Raw genomic sequence first — 19986 nt, 5'->3', positions numbered from 1 at the left:
GCAGTAAAATTCTTTGGAGCTTGCTGAAATCCATTTTGTCTGACTGTTCTTAATGAAGCCATCTAAAGCCTAGGGGGACTGAATTTGCAAGCCAATATCCGAGATGGGAACTTCCTTCCTATATTCGTGCATCGGAAACAGCAGTTCATTTTTGGTTCCCACCCAGGCTGTACTTCCCTTTCCTGTGTTCCTCATGGCTCACATCAATGACCCAAGGGCCTAGACATCAAGGGGAAGATTTCAGAATTGGATTCCAGCTAGAGTGCTCATGAATGGGGTCGTTTTTTCATCCAAGGGACCTTTATCTTTTTTTTATGGATTTATTTCACTTCTGAAGGTGGAATTTGCTTGAAAACAGCCAGGGATGTCTCTTTTGCCTCTTTGGGGTTAGCAACCATGTATTTAACCTCTTTGATGTAAAAGATTAACTGATTTGGATATTTCATCTGGAATTTGATTTTTTCTTCTATTAGGAACCTGCAGTATGGAGATAGTAGCTGTCTTGCTTGTCTAATTTGTATTGGGAGGTCTTGAGCAAAGGAGATTTTATTATTATTCCAGGTGAGTGTGCCTTTTTTCTTTGCTGCCAGTATGATTTTATTTACATCTTGGTAGTTTAATATTTTAATATAGACAGGTCTTGGTTTCAGTGATGTTTGCATTTCCCTCAGGGCTCTGTGGGCTCTCTCTATTGTTATTTGCTGTATTTCTTCAGATTCCTCTAGGAGGGAATTTATTATTTGCTTGATTGTTGGTATTAGATTGTTATGAAGTACAGTTTCAGGTATTCCTCTGATGATGATATTGTTCCTTCGAGATCTTGCTTCCAGGTCTGTTAATTTTGCTTGTAAGTTTTGTATTTCTTTGTAATGGGCATCAGTTTTTTGAGAAATAGAGTCTATTTTTATTTCATTTTCTATTATTTTGGACTCAGATTTTTCCATTCTGGATATTATTTGGCTGAATGAGTCACCAAAAGTTTGAAATTGTAATGATAAGTCCTTTAATGCTTGCTGGATAGGTAATAAGGCAGATTTTATGTCTTCCAGATTAGCTGGCTGGTCTGTCTTGGATTTATTTGTATTTTTAGAGTTGTCAGTTTGTTTAGTTGTCTTTTGTCTTTTTGAAGTTGAGTCTTTCTCAGATGAGGCTAGTACTGAGAATTTGGACTTAGTTGTTGTTTCCATATTATTTTCCTCTTTTGACATCTTGCTGCATAGTGTTTTACCAATCTTGCAGTCAGATGCAGGGCCTTAGTAGCACATTGCTTAAGCTGTTATTCGGAAATCTTAGTTAATCCTGCTGTTTCTGAGCTGAATCTGTCACTTTTTCTTCCTCTTTTGTTTGCTGGATGATATTAGCAGTAAATATCTACAGTTATTTCTGTATTATTAATTCTGCGTTGCCTTCTGGGTTTGTTTTAATCCAGGGTATATCGAGACCTAGGTGATAGCAGTGCTCACAGAACAGCGGCCATTTTGAACTCCACTTTTGGCACTTCTTGTATTTTGGATATGTCTGTTGATGCATTTAACATCAGGTCCATTATTACTAGAAACTGGAACATCTTATCATCTACATGGTGAATGACTGTTCACAGCTGTTTGATAATAAAACGTTAAAGTCTATGAAGTATTATTTTTCTAGTATTCAGGCAACCTGAATTCAAATTTCATAATTGTATGCAATTTTCCAAGAAAATGGAAAACCAGTTTCCCTGCCTGTGCTATTGGGTAGAAGATTCCATATTACACTGGTTTTAGATGAGAGGTCCTTTTGTACTTGCACAAGTTTTGATATATAAGGGGATGTTGCTGTGTGCTTTTTATTTCATTCTGAAGAAGTCTTTTGCAATGAAAGTGATATTAAACTGTGTTTTTCTCTAATGCTGGTGGTTTCCTTCATTGTTCAGTCAGACTGGTGGTTTGGTTTTTATTAATTTTTGTTGCTGCTTCATCCTTGGGACTGTTGTTTGTCCTAGTCATTCACCATGACTTGTAGTTCTTATATTTACTACTTCAAAAACTTTTTTCCCACTTTATTCAGTGTATTCTACTTAAATCTGCATTAACTTTCCTTATAAAGAAAGACACTGAAAATAATATGGGAATACTGTAGCTAGGTTGCCATGCACCATGACAGTCCCCTGTTTGGTACCCTTTAGACCAGAACCATTGAGTTAAGGAGGTAAAGAAGAACCATTACGCCAGCCTTACTCCTCCTAAATGTGTTCCCCTCAGAGGAAGTGGAAACAGCACCAAGTGTTACACACACATGCATACACACAAACACACACACACACACACACACACACACACACACACACACACACACACACACACACACACACACACACACACAAAGTTTCTCACATTGAGCATTCAACCTCTTACCTATCTATTTACACAATCAGGATAGCACTATATTAGTCACAAACACCACAAGAGAAGAAACGTTGCACTGATGAGGTGCTCTCAGTGGTCTTGAATCAGGTATTTTTAATGATGCAAATATCAATGCAGTCCAGTGTAAGAAGTATCCGTAAGTAGTGGAGTTTTTTAAGGCACCTAGCACTGAGCAGTAATATCTATAGCCAAATTCTGTTTTGTTTTGTTGGGAGCAAATGCTGTTTAAAAAAGGCACTGTGGGGGTGGACAAGGTTTTTGACAATATACAAAAGCTTTGGGAAAATAGGTGCAGTCCACGAGTGGGAAGCAGTTAAGACTCTCTACTATCTCCTCTCAGGCTTACATTAGCATAAACTACTCCTAATTTACTTGTATTACTTGCATTTCTCAGATGTTCAATAAACTCTCTGCCTTTCTAGCATATGGGTATTAGAATCCTGTTACACTCCCTTTGGCAGTCTCTCAAAGCTTAGAACTCCTTCCACTGCCTGTCTGTTACTGTGAAGGACCAATTGGCCGGCAGGACCAGAACAACCCTTCAAACTCACAGACAGGACCAAAGAAAGACCACTTGGGATACTGCTTCAGAGCACAGATACAAGAAACTCTTTTTGGTTTTATTTCCTCTCTATGCCTTTTTTAGCAGTATTTGAACAGCATATTCTGCTGCTTTGTTTATGTTTTCTTGTGGAAAATTTGTATGTACTCTGAGTGTTATTCATCTTACAGTATAAGACTTATACTGTTTATTAAAAGTTCTGTCTGGGTTTATATGGGGTTCTGAACCCCTTCAAAGTATTTTATGGCTATTTGTGATTGACTACGTTTCTGCACTAAGTGCATTTGCCACAAGTAATTTGTGGCTGCTATTTCTGTTGATTAAATTTTTTTTGGAAAATGTAGACAGGACAACTCACTATTCTTACATTTCTTTTTTATTATTTGGGGCTATGATTATTTGAGTTAATTGGGTAGACAGTATTAGGAATAAGTATATTAGAGGGTCAGCCCAGGTTGGATGGTTTGAAGACAAAGCCAGAGAGGTGAGATTGAGTTGGTTTGGACATGTGCTGAGGAGGGATGCTTGGTTTATTGGGAAAAGGATGCTAAGGATGAAGCTTCCAGGTAAGAGGAAAAGAGGAAGGCCTAAGATAAGGTTTATGGATGTGGTGAGAGAGGACATGCAGGTGGTTGGTGTGACAGATCAAGATGCAGAGGGCAGGAAGGAATAGAAACAGATAATCTGTTGTGGTGACCCCTAATGGGAACAGCTGAAAGAAAAAGAAGAATAAGAATTGAGCACATTTTTAACATTTTAAATATTTTTTTCATTTAAATCATGATCTGACCACCATTTTGTTTGTGAAACATTTCTGACAGGAAGTTTTCTTAATTTTATATTTAATTCCTTGTCTAATGTTTGATTTCAAAATTATTTGATGTAATTGAGTAGATTTACAACTTTTCAAATTAAAATTTCATTTAAATTGCAAGTTTCATGCCATTTTGTTTGTGTGACATTTTTTGACAAATATGATTATTTACTTTATAGTATACTTAATTCCTTGTCTAGGGCTATTTTAGACTGTTTCTGTTTATGTTAGGCTGAAAACAGATTTTTACTTACTTAAATTGATGGTCTACATGATGTGTGCTTTTTGTGCTCTGTGCTATGTTACTGAAAGTGACATTTTGTTTTTCATAGTACAATATATGGTATAGTTTCCCTATAGAAATGGACTACATTTTGCTATTTAGAGGGGTATTTATGAAATTTGTCCTTTTAGTACTATGCTCACCATGCAACCAGTTCTTGGCTTTGATCTGGATAGTTTTTGGCCCCTGTCTTGATGGATTCAGTAATCCCCCCACCATCTTCCTTACTGACACCTAAACAATTAAAGAACATATAAAATAATTGACTCAGTCTATGACTCATGACTCTGGCAGTAGCCTTATCCTCAGGCAGGCAATTGGATCACTCACCATCTGCTCTCTCCAGATCCCCTGGAGTTGTTTTAGTATCACAACTGTGCATGACACAAGTGTTACACATGTCTTCTGGTGTTGTACCATTGCTTGCTTCAGGTATGAGACAACCAAACCCTTTAGTTGCAAGGAAAGTCAGGGGTGCAGTATTTGTTGCCAGTAGTGTTACTTCACTCGAGGGATCATCTCACTAGTGTAGTGTATGCTAAAAAGAGATGGTAGACCCACCAATTGGTGGGACAGCAGTTTCTGACTAGTTTTCTACCTGAAATGATGACTATGGCAAAGTAAATTCAGACAGTTGATTACTGGGTGCATTCCCAAGTTATGAGTAATGCTGGCACTTCTACCACAAGTCAACCTGCTAGAAATCCTCTTTTTGAAAGGGATCTTATGTCTAAGAACTCTGAACTGTCTGAGTTGGATTAGTCAGTTTCCCCTGATGATGAACAGGTACAGGGACCCAAACAGATGTTTTCTTTTTCTCAAATGTCTCCAAGAAAACTTGTAGTTTACATCTGTTTATTGAAGCTTTGCCTAAAAAAGGATTTGTGAAATTTAGGGAATAATTGTCCTTGACTGGCCTCCAAGTCTCTTTATCTGTGGACACTGCTTCTGTATTCCCTATGACTTTTGTGACTAAGTAAACCATGTCTTTTTCTAATCCTGTCCCTCTAGATTAACTAGGCAAGGGGCTAGAATTTCAGGGAATGAAGCCGGCACACCCCAGCATGGTAGCTTTTAAAGTGTTTAACTACCAAGAGGGATTTCAATAAAGCCTAGACATTTTTTTCATGTAGATATCACACCATGATGTTTACATGGGCGTGAACATTTTTAGATACAGTAAGCACTGCTGAGCGGCAAGCACGCATGCACAAACAGGGAAAATTCCATGGCATGCAAATCACCTCATAAGCAGGTGAATGTCATGCAAATGAGGCAGGTAGCGTGATTCAACCAGTAGAAAGGCATCTGTTCAGACCCCATGTCAGTCTCTGTAGTGTATGCTGGAAATTCTGCATTTAGGAGTCTAGCGAGACAAAACGGAATGTAAAACTGTAGAAATGTGGACATAAATCCCCTGAAAATGTTATACTGCACACACATATGAGTAAAACTATTATTGTAGATGTCAGAAAGAGTAAGGGAATAAGTTAAACTAATAATTTTTTTTAATAATCTCTGCATGTTTGCAATACACACCACAGTGTGCAAACATGCTTAATAGAAAGAAAAAAAGAAAAAAATGTATAATATCTCACAGAAATGTATTATATGACCGTGCATTGGGTCCCTACAATGGTGCATTGCTGCTGTTACTAAGGTCATAGGGCTATGAAGCATGTAGTTTAGAGGCTGTCAGGATGGATATGTATGTGAATGAGTTGGATTTATTGAATAGCAAAAAGCAGTAATTGTGTCCATATATCCCCTTCGTATAGGTTCTTAGACCATGTTGATGTTTACACACGATGTGGCTGACATCGGGGGGGGTGTGTGTTCTCTCACTTCTAGACTCTTTTAAACTTAGATGCTTGTGTTTCCATGGTGAGCCAACTAGCTGAGTGCTTTCATGTTGAAAGATTACCCAGGGGACAGTGATGATGTAGCCAGCAAGTCCTTAAAACCAGATGTATTCAGCTATTAATTTTGACCTTTGTATAAGCTATGCTGCACAACACAGTGCTGTGTCTGGCATCGCACACAAAAATTGGGCCAGTAAAGTATGTTAATTATATTGTAGACAGGTGGAATGCATCATAGTTAGCCAATCACACATTCTGGACCTACAGCATACCTGTATAAAGTATGCATATGCCCTACATTCTGATTTTCCCCAGTACTCTGGACCAATGGAGTACAGACTTGGGAATTTTAACTGAGATAATGCTAGTGGTTGATGCAAGACTGCTGCATCTGTATGTGCTAGATGCTGAAGTCAATGCTGCTGGTGCTGCTGACAATAGGCCTAGGCAGAAAGGGAGAAGAAGGTTCAGGCTTAGGGTAATTTTCCAGGAGCTACATGAGCTGAAGATTGTAGAGTGCTACAGGGTGGACAGGGACATACTACAAGAGCTCACTGAGTTCTACCGCCCTCAACTCAGACCCAGAGCCAACAGAGGGGAACCCATCCCAGTGGAAACTAAGGTATGTGTAGTCCTTAGGTTACTAGCTACAGGTACTTTCCAAAGACCAAATGGGGGGCATGATGGGGGTGTCACAGGAATCTGCATTCAGGATACTCCACTATTTTCTGGATGCCATGGTTACCACATGCCAGTAAACACATATCTTTTCCCCTCTCCCCTGAGATGAGGGCTAGCAGTATGCAACACTTTTACCATGTAGCACACTACCCTGAAGTACTGAGTGCTATAGATTGCACTCATGTACACATCAAGGCACCACCCGTTCAGGAGAGTAAAATCTATATTAGCCACAAGGGGTACTACTCCATCAACTGTCAGGTCATGTGCAATGCCCACGGTGTTATCCTGAATGTATGTGCTGGCAGCCCTGGCAGGTATCATGACTCTCATATATGGTACACATCAAAGCTGCACCAGATGTTTGCTAGGGGGGGAAATCCCACATGGCCATTTACTGGGGGATGCTGTGTATGCCCTGGAACCATGGATGATGAGACCTATTAGAAATGCACACACACCCATGGAAGAATGCCATAATGAGGCACACACACAAAGTAGGAACATCATACAGAGTGTGTTTGAGCTTCTGAAGTCAGTGTTCCAGTGCCTAAATATATCTGGGGTAGCCCTGCAATACTCTCCAGCCACATGTGCACATATGTCAACATTATGTGCTATGTTACACAATCTGAGCCTGTGGAAACAGCTGCATCAGGATCAGCAAGGAGAAGGGATACACAGCCCCCCCCACCAGTGCCTAGGTCACCACAGTCACTGTCATAGGAAGACTCAGAGGAGGAATCCCCTGCTGATGTCCCTGTAGGCAGATGTAGGCATGCTCAGTATGCCCTGACTTTGGCTAATAGAATGAATAGCACCTTCATTGACAACCTTGGGACATAGGGACTGACACCATTCTCTTACTCACATACATATATTAAACTTGATGCCAGGCAACCCAAACAACCTGTGCCTATCCATGTATTGGCTATGTAGTGCTTGCATCAAACAGAGTCAACCTTGAACTACAGTTTTATCAACTGCTTTATTCATAAGGTAAGTCTCTAACCTACACAGTACTTGTAAGTATTGTTATGATATGTCATTGTATGTATGGATCTGCTACATTTATACATTTATGCAAGTAAATATAGTGGGCTATTTTGACAGAAGTAACATCAACATTGGACTAGAGATACCCATTTCACTATCATGTGTCCTTTAATATTCACTAGGCCTCATGGATGGAATATTCAGTACATCACTTAACGGAGATGTTACACAGTGGGGTTACATGATATTCAGACTACTGTGTATCCCAGCAGAATATGTGGTGTTGTTCTCCACCCCCAACACAGCAGTGTTCCATTATAACTGCTTTAACAGTAAGTCATCAATGGTATATCATCAGTCCAGGCAGTCTCAGAGCAGTAACACAGAAATTCCTCATACACTGTATGACTTACTTAACTCAGGAATAACAACGAACATATTTATGCTGTTGATTGTGTGATGAATGACCCCTCTCTGTCAGACATCCTGTGTGGCTCAGTGGATTAAGAAAGTTATCATGTGTGATGGTGTTGATGGTTCTAATCTAGAAGTATCCACTTCTTTTGGATGTGAGGTAATACTATGTTGTGTTTTACAGACTGTCAGTCTATTTGTGGTGTAATATTATTAACCTCTATCACATATTAATTACATCAGATAGCTGTAGAATGTTGTAGACAATGTGACTGAAGTGCAGCACTGCAGAAACAGATGTCATGGACTGTAACACACAAAATCCCGCAATGGAGTACAGGTAGGTGTGGGCTGGAGTCATTTTATATGTTGTGGGAATCCCACTGGGCATGCTCATCCACTTAGTTAAACAGAGTACAATTCTGTTGCTCCTTGTTCAAAATGACCTGTTATATATAGATATGTCAGTAGATACATACATATATGTATAGACATATATATATATATATATATATATATATATATATATATATATATATATATATATATATATATATATATATAATAATACATCACTGTCTCTCCCCATATATCTACATAACACATGGATATATATCATACTCACACACAGCTACATTTAAATATACATCCCTGTTATATACATAAATATGTGTGTGGATGTCTGTATTGTCCTACATACTCTGATAATGGTGAGTAAAGCTGCACTACCACACATATATAATGTTGCTTAAAGAATCCAATGTAAGGGCTCAACAGTAGGCAATGCACTTGATTACAGAACACTGTGCCTGCTGGATGTCACCACACATACACCAACAGGTGAACAGGTATAATTTTGTGTACACACTCATTGACAGGGCACATTGTTCCTGCCCACAGGCTTGTCCATCCAAATGCAAACAGTCACATATGACCAAAATGGTAACTGTAGCCACATAGCTAGGATAAATAACAGTTATCTGATTGTTAGGCTACTAGATGCAGATAACAAGAAGAAGCAATATCACTCTGCAGGCCACAGATGCTATTCAACACAAGCCTAGTTTATGTAGTCCACATGTAGTTTGCCCTCAGTCATGTCTAAAACAGACTTAAGCCATGGCATGTGTGATAAGTACTGTAATCTATAGTGTGAAAGACTAGATACATAGGGGTTCTTTCCAGGCCACTCAGTGTGTGTGTGTGTGTGTGTGTGTGTGTGTGTGTGTGTGTGTGTGTGTGTGTGTGTGTGTGTGTGTGTGTGCGTGTATCCCCCTGCAAAACATCTGTAAATCCCTCAATGACTACCAAACTACAATGGTGCTGCACTTTTTGGCCTTGTAATTTGGTCCTGCAAACTGCCTTCTTCTACAAAGCCTGCTGATGTCATATACCTTAAGATTACCAACTGCTATTCTAATGTCAGACATAAACCATGGTGTTTGCGATAACTACTGTGTTCTATAGTGTGTAATACTAGATAGGTAGAGGTTCTAATCTCACTCCAGAACACTCGGTGTGTGTGTATCTCTGTACTACATAAATGTGGTCACCTCAGTGACTTAGAAAGATGTAGGATTTTCCAGTATTTTGGCTGTAGCAGGTGATCTGGGCCTCCAAATGCCTGACCACAACAAGGTCTGCTGATGTCATCAAGCATACGATATCCTAAAGAGAAAGTAATAGCAGACTTGAGGTGTAGCATGTTTGTCACCCTCATAATCCTAGCCAAGTTTTTACCCTTATTTAGATGGTCAGCACATATTGCCCTTGTCTACGAGGGACACAAGCAGAAACCCTGTGGTGAAATGACAAACACCCAGCCAGTCATACAAATGGCAATCACCCAGCCAATCATACAGATGGCATCTGACGAAGCCCAAAGAGTTGCTCGGTTTACCATTATGCAGGATTCCGTTTCAAAGGTGAGTTAAAGTCTGCTAGACAGATCTCTCCCACCAGCATATATTAGTAATGTTATATACCAAGTTAATGTCTTTACAGTAAGTAATTTGTGTACCATGCCACCTACAGATATGCAGCATTTCCAATCCAGCAGGGTCACACATTGCCCTGTATGCAAGGCACAGATCTCCTCTGAGTAGTCTAGATGCCACAGGCTACAATGACAGTGATTTTAGATGATCCCCATTGAACAGATACTGAAGACGTGAAGTTCCTTTGTAGGGATCATTGTGTTGTGTGCTATTTACAGTAGTGCTTGGAAAGGTACATTATCAAATGGCCATTGCACTTAAATATTGGCATCCTGACGGAAAAGTACATGGAGGTTATGATAGTCAGTTCTGGGTGACAATGCCCTCAGTTATGACATATGATTCCTGTCTTATTACTGGGGAAACATGATGATCTAAGGTACATTAAGTGTAAACCTGTGTGGCCAGGCCTGTGCTCCCAGTTCTATCACTCCTGAGTATGTACATCAGATGTTGCTACTGATGTGCTACTTACCCGGAACATAGGTGTTAATGATGGAAATGATACTACATATATATTTGCATGGAGTGTACAGCCATTTATATGTCAACAGGCATTTGTTCATAAATACTCTCTTGTAGGATATTGACATAACTCACAGATGCTATGACTGCAAACAAGTTTGCAGATATCAGCCAACATTGTCAGCGACAGACATTCAGTTTTCACTTGTACCATGGTTAAATAGATTCCAAGCGGTAGATGACCTAGGACTAAGGTGTGTTGAACACTGCTGTTACAGATCAGCTATTGGAGGTGGATTCCCCTATTTTCAGCATGCGTTCCATCAGTGAGCTACTTAGTGACCCCTATAATGAAATTACCGTGGATGCCTAAGTGGGTGATTTTGTCAATGATGCCTGAGTGGGGGGATAGAGTCACATGGCTTGGGTAGGTCCAGGGGGTTGTATGCCCTGATGTTCCCTCATCCAGGTCCTTGGTGACTGCCTCAGACATGACCACCAGGTTTAACAGTTATGATCTTCCTTTCAGAAAACCAAACTGTGCACAGTCAGCTGTTTGTAGATTACATATATGTTTGCTGATCAGCTCCATGATGATTTGCCCGACAGGTTACTGATATGGCTACTCAGGCAAATAATAATATAGTTCTGATGGTCAGTGGATGCACAAACTCTGTGCAAGGGGATAATAGTTGCCATTGCCCAGTCAGATGGGATGCTGCCAGTGGTTACAGTATGATTGCAAGGAGTTCCCAGTGGTGTTAGTAATCCTTATTGGATGCCATGTAGGATGCAGCCTGGGATGTTAGCATGTCCAATAGATGCTGTGTATCCCCCATAGAGAGGCCAGTTATGACCTGCTCTGTAGATATAGGAGGTATGGGACAGGATGTAGAGATGTCATATGGTACATGCAGTGGGGACAGCAGAGTGAAGTTGATTCAGAACTTGTGGGACAACAGGTTAGTTATGAGTACAGACCTATTATATGTGACATCATTAAGTATGAGTTCACCGACAATCTAGGCCTTTCTTCTGAGGTTTCCCATGTAACTCCATGTATGTTGTGGTTTTGTTTAATGGGAATGGCTAATCTTGTCACATACTGTTTCTGCACAATGTCACAACAACACTATATGCTTCTTTTAGCTGAGAAGTTATACTACCATTTTAGGGGGGCACCCTCACCCCAGTTGATACACAGCAATGTCCACCTCTTATTATACAACCTGCTAATGGTAGTTCTCCACCAGACAGGTTTGCTGTGCCATGAGTAGCTTGTTTTCCTCCTGTCAGGTACAGCCAATTCTATGCAGTTGAACTGCTGCTTGCATAAAACATGGGTCTAGAGCTCTGCATACTTGCATGTCCCACCTGAGGGGGGAGCTGCAGTCAAGCTATGTAAACCATTCCATAGGAGGCAAGAAATTGCTTTGTTGAAGTATATTTCTGTATTTTCTGCAAGGGGCGTTAGATCCAATACTTAGTTTTAATGAGACTGATCTGTGGTCAGATCTCACCAGGGAGGACCTCACAGTGGGTGGCTGCAGTGGTCACCCATATTGATAAACACATGATGCACTACATTGGCTCCCCTTGTGGGGATGTCACACCTGGTTCAGAGCATTGTTGTTAAGGACGTGGACTAACCTATGGATAAGTGAGCTTTAGCATGACTAACCGGCACAGTTGGGGTTACTTAATGTCACCCAAACCATGGTGTACTGATATATCTTGAGAGACACAAGTAGATTCAAATAAGCACAATGGGTGTCTGGATTCATGGAGCTGCTCCAGTAGCTGGCAATGTGTTGATAATGTGCCCTTCCAGCATTGAATATCTCCTGCAGTGTCTCTGGAAATCAATGTTTCACCAAATCTGGATGTGTATCTACCCTTAATGAATATGTATACATCACCTGCATTACTTTGCAGACTGTCAGTTTGAGGTCCGAATGTTTGGAATATTGTGTAGTCGGGTATGGCTGTGGTGCTGTCCACAGCCTTGAACCAGGTGTCTTTGACTGCACAAATGTTTGCATATTCCAAGGTGGGGACACCTTCCACAGAGTTGGGTTTAGTGTTTCCATTTCCAGCATGTAGCAGCATAACCGTGATGTTGTATAAAGATGGCATTCTCATTGGAAAGTTTTCCCTTCAGACAGTGTTTAAAAGATGCACTGTGGGGGTGTAAGCAGCCTTGGCCAGGACTCAACATCCCAGAGGTGGCAGATGAAAACCATCTCTGGCAAAGGACTGATGTCTGTTGAGCAAATCATCCCAGGCAGAAATCTACTGGATCCCCTTACAATGACACAATATGCTAAGGCAATTATTGATGTCCATCATTTTCCATGTGTATTGAGCCATCATCCTAGGTGAGGGTCAAATGAAGCTAAAAGCTATGGGCATACCTGCGAGAGATGCAGAATGTCTAAGCTCAGTCATATGTCTCCATACAGTCCGGTGACATATATCCAAAGTCGTACACACCTGCAGAAAATTTGATGTCATCATTGCATTACCTGATATTCCTTGACTTGTGTCAATGTGTGTTATGGTGTATCGTGTCCACCCACAGACAGCTAACTGTGACCTTTCCCATATGTAGCCTGTTGACACAGACATCAGTGTTTCTCACAATGTAATTACCTATGAATAATCAGTTTGATTTTGTGTTTTGCTTCAGGTGTTTGACCAGTGAGACAGTGGTGCATGAACTACTATGTGTACTGTATGTACCAACTCCTTCGCTCAACTCTTTCTGGAATTCATAAACTCCAGTGTCCTGGATCAACTTATCCACATCCCCACCAGAGGCAACAATATCCTAGATCTAGTCATTACCAACATGAGTGACTGGTGTTTCACACCTGAAGTCAATGCCTCATTGGTCCGATCAGACCATAAGCTAATTACCCCAGATATCCACATCCTGCCCCTACACCCCATTAAGGAAACCATGGTAAAAAATTTCTCCAAAGCCAACTTCATGCTTCTTAAGACAGAAGTGGTGAACTTCATGACACCCATGCAGATGGACAATACAGTTACGACTACTGAATCCTACACAATTGCACTTTATAAGCACTTACACGAGTGCATGGATCGTGCTATCCCAAACAGAACCAAGACGCTATCCTCCAAAAAAAGGAAGCTAATCATGGTGGTCCCCTGCCATAAACAAACTGTACAACAGAAGGAAGAAAGTGTTGCAAAAGAGAGTAAAGTCCCATGAGTGGCAGAGCTCCCTGGTCAGCCTCAGAAAGAAGCTGCGATCCCTGATAAAATCCTCCAAAGCTAGTTACGAAAACAAAAATCACCACTGATTCTAAAGACAACCACAAAGCATTCTATAGCTATGTCAAGAATCTCAATGGCTGCTCTGAGTTACAGCACAATTGCAGTAAATATACAGACCCAACTGATATTGCCAACATCCTGGCAGATAGGTTCAGTGCTAACTTTACCCCCCTCTCAACCCCTAAAGAGCCCATCTCTATACCGGAAGAATGCAAATTTCCTGTAATCACAGCTGCACAGGTAAAAACCATACTCTACAAAGCCAAAAAAACAGCATCCATGGGACCAGACAACATCCCAGGCTGCGTTTTACACGCACTACAGAACAAACTGGCACCCCACCTAAGTACCATGTTCAATCATAGACTCATCTCAGGCTTTGTGCCCACTGAATGGCACACAGCAATGGTTATCCCACTCCACATAGGGGAGAGCCACCATGGACCCCGGGAACTACCGCCCCATTAGCCTAGCAAGCCTGGTCTGCAAGGCCATGGAACGTATCATAATGGAACTTATAAACAAAGACATTGGTAATCTCCAAACTCTGGACGCCACCCAGTTTGGGTTTTTTAAAAGGCAGATCATGTCTCCTAAACCTGATAGACCTCTTTGAAGCAGTCACCAAAGCCATAGAAGAGGGTAAGGTGGTTCACACATCCTATCTAGATCTTGCCAAGACTTTTGACACCATCCCCCACTCTGGAATTATAGATAAACTCACTAAACTAGGTATAAATCCCTATGTCACAAGATGGGTTGCCAACTGGCTCACTGACAGAACCCACACTGTGAAAGTAGCAGACTCCAAATCCGACTTCAGACTAGGGACAAGCGGGGTACCACAGGGTTCAGTCCTGTGTCCACTCCTGTTTGGTATCTACTTCTCTGAAGTACAGGCTAACACAGAAGATCTTTGGCCAATGAAGTTTGCAGATGACTGCAAACTAGGAGCCGTAATCAAAACTCCTAACGACGTGGACATCCTACAAAAGGGCCTCACTGAGAGAGATGCCTGGTGTCAAAGCCATGGCCTCAAGCTAAATGGCAAAAAGTGCATTGTCATCCCTTTGGTAAAAAGTCTGTACCCATGAACTACAACATAGGCAGTAGTATACTTAACACCGAAAGTGTGATAAGAGACCTTGGGACACAGGTGGGCAGTAGGGTTGCCAACTTTTCATGTCAAAAATTCTGGACATGTACATGAAAGCAAAATGCGGTACCCCCCACACGTGTGCCCCTCCCCCCATACATGCGGTACCCCCCCCCCCCACACACACACACACACACGCAGCCATTCCGGTGTCCCATTACTTGGCTATCTCTCCATTTCTCCCCAGTTGCCATAAATACTGTTTAAAACTCTGTGTGCATACTGTTTTCAGCTTTACTTCTACAATGATTACAGATACTTGGATTTAATGTAAAACTTTTATTTAGAATTTTACAGCACAAATACTAATAGCCATTTGCTAAACAAGCAATACAGTCTCTCATAAACAGACATAGCTTTAATACTTCTTTGCCTTTAAAACTCACATACACTGAAACAGCATTGAAACCTACATTCAAAGAAAATGCATCTGGCCAGTGGTGGATTAAGATTACCTTTGGGTTTTTTCAAATCATAGCCCCCTTGCACACATTTATAAAGCCAAGCAAAAGTTCTTTGATTCACCTTCCTGATTGTATTAAATTTTAATACATAATAACAGCTAGCAGACATGAATTAGAAGCCATCACAACTTTAAGACTGGTACTGAAACAAAACACATGAACCAATAATGACAAAACTGCCCAATTCAGAACAGTTCAACCATAAATGGCCACTCATACTTATGTCATTAAAATCCACCAATATCAGTCAATATGCACAATCTCTGCAGAGTGCAGAAGTAAAACATCATCTAAATTCCACATTAAACAAAGAGATCTGCAACTACTGAAAAGTTGCTGCTAGCAAACAATTTTATATTTTAGTGTTGAATGCAGAAAACTTCTGACACATGAAGAGAAACATCTTTTCACATGGGCTTCAGAGCTGCAGATTTTTTTTTTCTTTACATCAACCAATACTTCATCTCCAGTCAAAAGTTAGAATGTGACAGAAATATGAAACAATTAATCAGGTCTGAAGGGTTTTCTTGCACTTATTCAGAAGGCTACAGTGGACTAAAAAATCTCGGCCCCTGCCCCATTAAAATACAACACAGTATGACTAAGAGCCTATCACCCGTGACTACTTTAAACTCTAAATCCTGAACAAGGAAAGGGATTGACTGAATCTTCAGACACTAATAGTTTAAGGATGGTTATGCCTTTCAAGTATGGTACAAATAACAAATTCAGCAATTTTGTAAATCAGAAACATTAACTAGAGCCCTTTTTCCTCTTTTTTTAAATATTGTAATGCTAGTAAAACAAAAAATTATAACAAAGTTCTAGTCTCACTTAGCATGGAAATTATCTGGTGCCTGAAAAAGTGTTTAATTTAAGATCAGTGCATGTCTTCTGCTCAATTTGCACTGCCTTCGTTGCTGAAAGATTTCAATGCCAAACCTTTTTTTTTGTTGCAACCAGTTATATTTTGCTCATACATTTTTTCTCACAGAAAATATTTTCTGTCAAGAAAGTTCTGTCTTCATTTTATACATACCTGCAAAACAGGTTTCTCATCACAGTATCAATGGTCAAAAATTCCCTGTAGGTATCAACAAGACAGACTCAGCACTGAGCTGAGGGGAAAAAAAAAATGGAACTTACATGTGCCGCTGCCGCGCCCACAGTTTTGAAATGGAGAAAATTCAGACAGCCGGACTCGTACTTTGCCTGGGGGCTGGGCTTTTCAGCATACGTCTTCTGTTAACTTCTTTACAATTCAAATTCCGCGCGCGGGAAGACAAGACAGTGAGTAGACAGACGTAAACAGTCGCAAACACACTGTTTTCATCACCATCTGCACCCGGACGTAAAGGGCGTTCTTAAAGAAGAACGCCCATAAAAAAAAAATAAAATGAATAATAATTTTTTTAAACTAAGCAAAAATGTGCACACAGTGTACCATTTTTTCCAGACAACACAGGCATTTTCCGTTCTTCTGGACAGTGTCCCTTAATTCTGGACAGTCCAGAAGAATTCTGGACGGTTGGCAACTCTAGTGGACAGTAGTCTCTCCTTTGATAATCAAATCGCCACTGTAGTCAGGAAATCCTTCTATGTGGCACACCTCATCACAAAAGGTTTCTCATCCAGAAAAAAAGAGGTCATTGTTCCCCTCTACTCATCACTCATTAGACCCATTATAGAGTACAACGCCCCTTTTGGTATGTACCTCACAAGACATCTACAACAACAGGAAAGGCCGCAGAAATACCTTACAAAGAGGATTACTGGCCTCAAACAGATGCCTTATGGAGACTGTCTCAAAAAACTCCAGCTTTACTTATCGCCTACTCAGAGGTGATCTCTTCCTAACATACAAAGCTATTGCTGAAAATCTTCAGTAACCACCACGGGACAATAGCTGTTAAAATCTCTTTAATAAACTTAAAAAGAAGTTTGATAAGCGCTTTTGGCAAGAATGCCTTCCTCAGATCATAAAATTCATGAAATAAAAATCAGTATTTAAAAGCCTACTATCCAATCAAAAATGCGTTTCAATTTCCATAAACCAATCCACATACTTCAATTACTATCACATTTGACCAGTCAAAATGGCATTTCATATTCTAACACATTGGCTAAATAAAATTATTTTCAGCCAATCAAAATATGTCCCCCCAAGTCCAATGCTAATTTAGCATACTTTTAAAATCAGCCAATAATAGAGGGAATAACAGATGTTCCACCTATCTCCGTAAAATGCAAGACAACTTTTACCTATTGAGACCCAAGGCTCTAGCCTTAAGAACCATTTGACATATGAAGACAAAAGCTTCATTTATGTAAATCAATAGTATCTCATTTTATAATTATCCTATCCAAAATCAGTGTTCCATATTTACGCCACTCAAGAGGCGTGCATAAAATGGACAAAGATCACTTTCTTCATTCTTTACAAATATTCCCCTTCCCAACTTGTCAATGCCTTTCAAAAATGTACATTTTCCACCAAAACATGAAGTGCTGCATCCACAGTAATAAAAGTGCAGCATGCACAACCACAAAGCTGCGTTTCTACCTTTAGAAAATGTATTTATTAACATATTATAACCATCTGTTAAAACATAAAGTGCCACATCTATGGCAGCACAAACACAACATGTGCAGCCATAGAATTATCCAACTTCTATAGCAAGAATTATCTTCGGCAGATGTGTTTCTTCTTTGCATTACTCTGATGGCCAAATTATACTTTAATGAAAAAGACTAGAATGTTGTCTATAACAATTATAAAAATAAATATAAAAGAACCATAACCAAGAAAAATAAATTCAAAGCGCTACAGCAGTACGAAAGGATAGCAGATCTAACTCATGTATCTTAATCAATGAAAACCAGTATTACCATTTTTAAACCAATAAGCAGATAGCAGTAAAATGCTTCATTTCATTGGTTATAGATGTACACAAATCATCAATCAGATATCGCACTTAAATGGTCTTATCCAGGATCAGTATTTCTTGTCTGCACCACTCAGTTACCATCTATGCAGTCATAATGAATCCAAATACAAACACCCTTTTCCAACATTGCCTATAACAAATATAAATATAAAAGAGCCATGGCCAAGAAAAGTAAATTCAAAGCATTACAGCAATATGAAAGGATAGCACATCTAACTCATGTATCTTAACCAATAAAAACCAATAATACCATTTATGAATCAATAGGCAGATGGCAGTAAAATGCTTTGTTTCATTAGTTATAAACATACATAAATCACCAATCAAATATCACATTTAAATGGTCTTACCCAGATTCGTATTTCATGTCTGCACCACTCAGTTGCCATCTATGCAGTCATAGTAAATCCAAATGCAAACAACCTTTTCCAAGCACAAATTAGTATGTAATTTGTTAGCTATTGTATAATTTGTCTAAGAAATTAAAAAGCTATAAAAACAACTGTTACAGCCGAAGACACTATGATCAGCAACACAAGTACCACATACACTATAGGTCGTGTTTAAATGCTTAAATGTCAAACATACGAATAATTCACGTTATGATTGTCAAAGTTCAGCGTATCCTATCTACACCACTCAGAAACTAATTATGAAAATAGCGCTACAGTCAATAACATAATTGCAACATATGCAGTTAAAAACTGTACAAAAATCATTCTTTTTCACACATCATCTAGTTTTAACTATGACATAAACATTGCGGTCAGTCAAGACCGGCACAATAAACATATTCAAATGGCTATGAATCTTCTTTCGAATCCGTCATTTCATGAGTTAAGCACAAAAATAATTCACCACTTACATAGCACTTTAGGATTAACCTATCCAAAGTCAACATTTCATATCTCCACCAATCAAGGGCCATTTATAAAGTAAACAGCCAACCAAATTCTTAAGGTAGCTCCAATATCGCTTATAGTCAACAGCATAATCGTAACATGCATAACTAACAACTGTAGATCCTCTTTAAACAAAAAAACACTATTAATAACAAATATAATTTTTCTTTTACAGCTCAAACAACAAATCACAAAGGGGGGGACACTATATCAAGTTCCTATCACACATAAATATATGTTTTACAAAGGAAAAGAAAAAAGGAAAAAAAAACAACCAGAGCAATAAAGTCAAAAATATAGCAATAAATAACAAGAATGTTAATGTCCAATGGTATTTCATCTGGTTTTAAGTATAGGTTTAAAGGGAACCACCAGATTGAGACCAGGTGGATGGTTCGCTTGTAAATTAACATTCCAACTTATCTCTCTGACTTCAGTCTTGTTCATAATGTCACCTCCTCTTGCGTTTAAATTAATCACTTCAATGACTTGAAATTTAAAGCTATGCAGTGGATTTAATGAACAATGAATGGCCAAGGCATTATTTGGGTTAGAATTTTTAATGTCCCTTATTTGATGTTTTAAATGCTGGTCTATTTTCCCAACATAGAAAGTGTGACAGTGGGAACAAGTCGCTAAATAGATCAAATGCTGAGTGTTACAATTTGCATAGGCATAAAAAGTGTGAAAATGTCCTGTAGTAGGATTTTGAAAAATATTGGAGTTACTAATAA

The sequence above is a fragment of the Protopterus annectens genome, chromosome 9.part0 (assembly GCF_019279795.1).
Source record: "Protopterus annectens isolate FY-2018-M chromosome 9.part0, PAN1.0, whole genome shotgun sequence".
NCBI classification, from domain to species: Eukaryota; Metazoa; Chordata; order Ceratodontiformes; family Protopteridae; genus Protopterus; species Protopterus annectens.
This window is presented reverse-complemented; position numbering follows the sequence as displayed.